The following is a 6029-nucleotide window of genomic DNA, read 5'->3' as shown; positions in this document are numbered from 1 at the left end:
GCCTGCAAAAGTGCTGTCCCTCATTCTGGGTCCTTGGCTGCTCCTCTCTGGCCCAAACTTATTGCTTGATTCGGATTGGTTATGCCCTTGGTCCGTGGTGCCGAGATGTGCTGGCTCTTTATTCGAGCTATTGCTCTATCTTCCATGCCCAGGTGACAGGGCTTTTAGGTATTTGAAGATTACTCTGTCTTGTAAGCCATGCTTCTGACGGTTGCTATGGTTAGGGTCATATGTGTCCTTGCATCAGTTTTATCTCCCATGTCCACATGCTTTTAGATATGTTTGTATTGGCAATGTTATTTCTTTAAGTATTTTAGCTATGTTGCATCCCATTGTTTTTCATTCTAATCATATTCATTATATTAGTATTTTCCAATCATATTCATGTAATAGTTTCACATCATATTCACTATGTTAGTATTTTCACATCACTACCCCCTATTCTACCTTCACATCTTTATGCTCATAACATGTCCCTTCTTCAAAAGCTGTAGGGAGATGAAGAATTGAAATTTAGGTATTGTGAAGGGTTTATGGGAGAGCAAATGAGTTATAGGCAGAAGTTTTGGATCCCACATACAAGTTTCTCTTTTTCAGCTGGGCTAGGTGGTTCATACCTGTTATCCTAGCTACTCAGGAGGCTGAGATCTGATGACTGTCGTTCAAAGCCAACCTGGGCACTAAAAAGTCTTATCTCCAATTAACCACCAGAAAATCGGAAGTGTCACTGTGGCTCAAGGGGTAGGGTGGTAGCTTTGAGCTGAAGAGCTAAGGGACAGAGCTCAGGCCCAGGGTTCAGTCTCATGATGGACAAAAAGAGTTTCTCTTTCTGCTACACAATATTGAATCTATAGATGATAAGCTATATGGCATTCTAGGTGGAATTCATTTTAGAAATCAGTAGATTGAGATTCAAATTTTAGTTCTGCTTCTATTATTATTATTATTATTATTATTATCCTTAAGTAGTTCTACAAAGGAATTTCCATTTAACAGACAGTTCATGATCAATTTCATCCTTTTCAATATTCTCACCCATCTCCCCTCCTCATCCCTTCCCCCATTCTTCTTCATTTTGTAGGGTATACGCTACCCTACTACTTGTCTGCAGTTCCCCACTTTTACATTGGGTACTTGACAGCACATCTCTGTCTGAGTTGCTATGATTAAATGGGATGGATAAAGAAGCTGAGGTGACTGCAGGCAGTTCTCTGGGTTGCCTTGGGTGAACCCAATTCTCCCCGCTCTCTTGCTTGTAATTCTCGTGAATAACGGCAGTGGGTTGAAGAATGTAACAGCTGGAGCCACCTAGGCTCTAGTCTAGTCATTCCTGGACCAGGAACACTTTTGTTACTTTCCTAAAAATTCTAATTTATAAAGAAGTTAATTTGCAGAAATTCCAGTTATTCAGTCAGCCACGGACATAGGGAGATTCAGCTACATCTGTGTGGTGGGTGGAATTGTTCCACTTCATTCTGAGTACAGACCCTTGTGCCTCTAGTTTCTATGGATGACTACATATTCCGTATTTTAAACAATAAAGTCAAGCAGTGGAGTCAGTGTGAAAGTCCATAGCACAATGGCTTCAAGATGAGGAAACAGAACACTTCCTTCGTTTCTCCATTCTCTGTGCAGAGTTCATTGTCTTGGAAGTGTATTTGTTCATTTTACCACCCTCTCTTAAAAAAAGCAGTGAATGTATTTATAACACACACAGTTATTATCTTCCTGCCTTCTATTTTAATATTTATTTCAGGGTTATTTTTTTGGTGCCAGTCAGAAATAACTTTTGTTTTTAAATTCTAAATGAGCTTAAATTTCCCAAGTAGATGGAATTATAGGTATGAGGCATTGTCAACCAGATAAAGCCTCTATCTATCTATCTATCTATCTATCTATCTATCTATCTATCTATCTATCTATCTATCTATCTGTGCTCATCCTGGGACTTGAACTCAGGTCCTGGGCACTGTCCCTGAGCGGTTTTTTTCTTAAGACAAAAACTTTACCACTTGCATCATAGATTCATTTCTGACTTTTTGGTTGCTGACTTTTTGGTAAGAATTGCATAGACTTTCTGCCCAGGGTAGCTCTGGAGCACAGTTCTCAGAGCTCAGCCTCCTGAGCAACTAGCATCACAGGCAATCTCCAGCACCTGCCAACGTTCATTTTATGGACAGATTAGAATACACAATGGTCGTGGTCTGGGGCATATTATTCATTGTGCACATTTGTATTCAGCCATAATTCTTGCACTTGAGCGTCATCCCTTCTAGCATTGACGGAGCAGTAGGCCCTGAGCTCTGAGCGGCCTTTACAAGGCCTTTTCAGGAAACTGACACAGTGGAATTAAGAGGTGGCTCTGGGTGAGAAGTTCAGGCATTGGAGTTCTGTGCATCTAGGTCCAAATACAGACAATGTAAACGGGAGTTGGAGTTTAGAGTACAAGATGGGAACAACGGGAGTCTCGCCGTTGGCATGTATAGAAGAGAGGGCTTAGAAGCAGGCTAAGCAGAGGGGGAAGCTGAGCCTTTGTACTCAAGTGGAGGATAGCTACAGGCGGCCCCAGTCAAGCTCTGGGGTGGGAAAGCCTTTCAGAGGCAAGGCACTTAGACCAAAATGGTCAGGCTCTGACATTCCTGTATTAGGGAGTCAAGTCATGCATGCCTCCCTGGAAGGGAGCTGGGTGAGGCAGCTGTGGAACAGAGACAACTTCAGAATCTCTCCAGCTGCAGGGTCCCAGCACAGGAGACAAGCCCTCCATGACTGGGGAGCGTTAGCTGGGCTCACTGTACATGGTGTGTGTGTAGGGATGGGTTCACGCCTCTGTGTGCTTGCAGTCTTCAGCTTCCATCACATTGCAAAAAGAATGCTTTAATCTGGGTGCTATAATAGCCTCTGAGCAGAAGGTGGCGCTGTGGTGTCGAGTTTGAAGAGCTTGGGAGCAGCTAGAAATTCTGGCCATCTTATATTTTTTTAAAACTTTGCTGTTTTTTTTTAAGCTTTTAAAAAATTTTTAATAAAATTTATTTTAACTTGTACATAGAACAGAAAATTTGTACCTATCAATGGGGTAACATGATTCTTTGATACATTTCTCATTTGCTTTCCTTTTTTTTTTTTTCAAATTTAATTTTATTGTGAGGGTGATGTGCCATCTTATTTTTATAAAGAAAAAGAGCCTAGGGAAAGTAGGGTGCAGCCTCTTGCCAGTGGCTTTGTCTCACCTCTCTTGCTTTCTACCTAGGTGAACTTACACAAATGATTTGAGCACTCTGTGCCTTCAAAAGGCCCCTTGGTGGAACACAGGGCTAATCATGTAAAATTGTGTGTGTGTGTGTGTGTGTGTGTGTGTGTGTGTGTGTGTGTGTGTGTGTGTATCCTAGGGCTGGAACTCAAGGCCTGGGAGCTGCCCCTGAGCTTTCAGGCTCGGGTCTAGTCCTCTACCACTTGAACCATATCACCACTTGATGGTTAATTGGAGATAAGAGTCTTAGGAACTTCCCTCCCTGGGATGGCTTTGAAGCGTGATCCTCAGATGTGTAGCTAGAATGACAGGAGTTGAACCACCCGGGACGGAGCCACTGGGTGACTGAGAGAGAGCAGGCAGGAAACTAAGGCAGGGTATTGTGAGCAGGGAGTGACTAACCATTTAGCCTGGCCACCGGTACCACGCTGGAGTAGAGAGCCAGGACAGGAAAGCATGGGCTTTGCCATGGCTGTAATGTGTCTGGCATTGCAGGGGCTGGCACCCATGGCTGCTGAGATGCGAGTGGGGGAAGGAAGGAAGAAGTAAGATTTCCACATCAGAGCTGGGAGTGTGCTAGCAAGCCCACACCCCCACTCCGTGGTTCTGAGAGACCCTGACCTCGAACCTGAGGCCTTGTGGGGCCCTGTGTACACAAGGGCCGGTGGAGGGGCATGAAGTTTTGTCCCAGAGGACTGGTGTGAGGAGTTGCCACAGTCACAGAGCTGGCATCTGAATCTGAAGATAGATGACTGACACAGAGACTGCCTGAGCCACAGGCCCTGTGAGGAGAACCAGCTCAGTATCTCACAGACCTGGTTGCCACAGTGAGGTTGGGCTTGAACTGCTCACCCAGGAGCAGGCACAGCCACTGCCTAGCGCTTTCTTTGTTGACCCATCACTAGTACTGTTACACACACATACCCACAAGGAAGATGCTAGTGTTTACAAAGGGGGTAGAAGTTTTGGAATTGTGCATTTCAAACTCGATCATACTGGCTCTGGTGGCTCATGCGTGTAATCCTAGCTACTTAGGAGACTGAGATCTGAAGATCATGGTTCAGAAGCAGCCAAACCGAGGCAGGAAAGTCTATGAGATTCTTATCTCTAATGAGCAATTAACAACTGCAACAACAACAAAGCTGTAGTTCAAGTATAAAACCTCGCAGGCAGCACCTAGACCCCAAGTTCAAGGCTCAGCATTTCATACAATACGAAGCAAAATAAACAAACAACTCCCCCTGCACAGACATCAAAAGTTTGTACCACCACGTGTACATGTGCTTATATTTATTGACAACAGTAAATATCCTTACACTTAAAGTTTGCCAAACTGTTAGGGATGTAAATGAGAATCCTAATGTTTATTTAATTTCTGTTTTCTTAATTATGAATGTAATCAAGCATATTAACATCAATTTCTTGGACATTAGCATTTCTATTGGTTTGTGTTTTATTTTCCTCTATTGATTTGTAAAAGCTCATCTTACAGTAAGGAAATTAGCCCCTTATTTAACAAATGTATCAACAGTATTCTCCTGTGTTTTGGATTCCATTAGCTTCAGTTTCTTGCATAGAAGACAAAATGCTTTGTGTAGTCAGATCGATCAGTCTTTTCCTTTAGGCTTCTGGGTTTTATATCATGCTCCGTGTTTCTTTCCAAAGATCATAAAACTATAGATGCTCCTCACTTTACAGTGGGATTATATTCCATAAATTGAGCATATGTTATCTTGGAAATGCATTCGATACTTTTAGTCTACTAAAGGCTACAACTCAGCAACACACTGCACTACCGTGTGACCCCCACAATCACGTGCATGGCTGGGAGTGGTGGTTCCAGCATTAAAGAGATGATGATGGTACCCCGACCAAAAAAAACAAAAAAAAAAAGAAAAAAGAAAGAGAACCATGGGACCACAGTCCCATCTAAATCTTATACAATGCCTCATTCCTCCCCAAACTGTGCCTCTCATTCCCTTTCAGAGAAGACAGTTTGTAGATTATCTATATCTATCTATCTATCTATCTATCTATCTATCTATCTATCTATCTATCTATCGCTCTTTTTTGGCAGTCCTGGGGCTTGAACTCAGGGCCTGGGCACTGTCCTTAAGCTTTCTCAAGGCTTGTGCTCTACCACTTGAGCCACAGCACCATTTCCAGCTTTTTTTCATATATTTTTATTGTAATTAGTAGAAGGGTTACATTATACTCACCAAATAGATTACGTCACAAACATTAATACCCTTTCTCATGTCTTGGTCCCCATTTCCCTCTCCCCATCCCCACCCCCATCTTGTTTTTCCCCCTTCCCTATCCTATTTCAAATAACCAAATAAACATATATACAATATATCAGATAACAAGATAAAATACTGTAACAATATGAGATAATCAAGGGGCAGAAAAAGAGATGAGAGATAACATAGTACATTAAGGACAACAATCACTCATTATATGGCTTTTGTTTCTATATCCTGGAGGTCCTTTCATTTAGCGTCATACTATATGTCCTTATGTATCTAGGTTTTGTTCTATTGTAAATCTCTGCTAGGAGAGCCCAAGGTTTCTACTGATTATGACAAATGAAGGAACCATTGAGCCTATGTTCCTTTGAGTCTGGCTTACTTCACTTAATATGATTGTTTCTAAGTCTTTCCATTTCCTTACAAATGGGGTGATGTCATTCTTTCTGACAGAAGCATAGAATTCCATTGTGTATAAATACCACATCTTGTTGATCCACTGTGAATGTAAGATTAATAAACAAAACAATTAT

Source organism: Megascapheus bottae, chromosome 16 (genome assembly GCF_031878675.1).
Source record: "Megascapheus bottae isolate mThoBot1 chromosome 16, mThoBot2.hap1, whole genome shotgun sequence".
In the NCBI taxonomy this organism is placed as follows: Eukaryota; Metazoa; Chordata; class Mammalia; order Rodentia; family Geomyidae; genus Megascapheus; species Megascapheus bottae.
Note: the sequence above shows the minus strand (reverse complement) of the source record.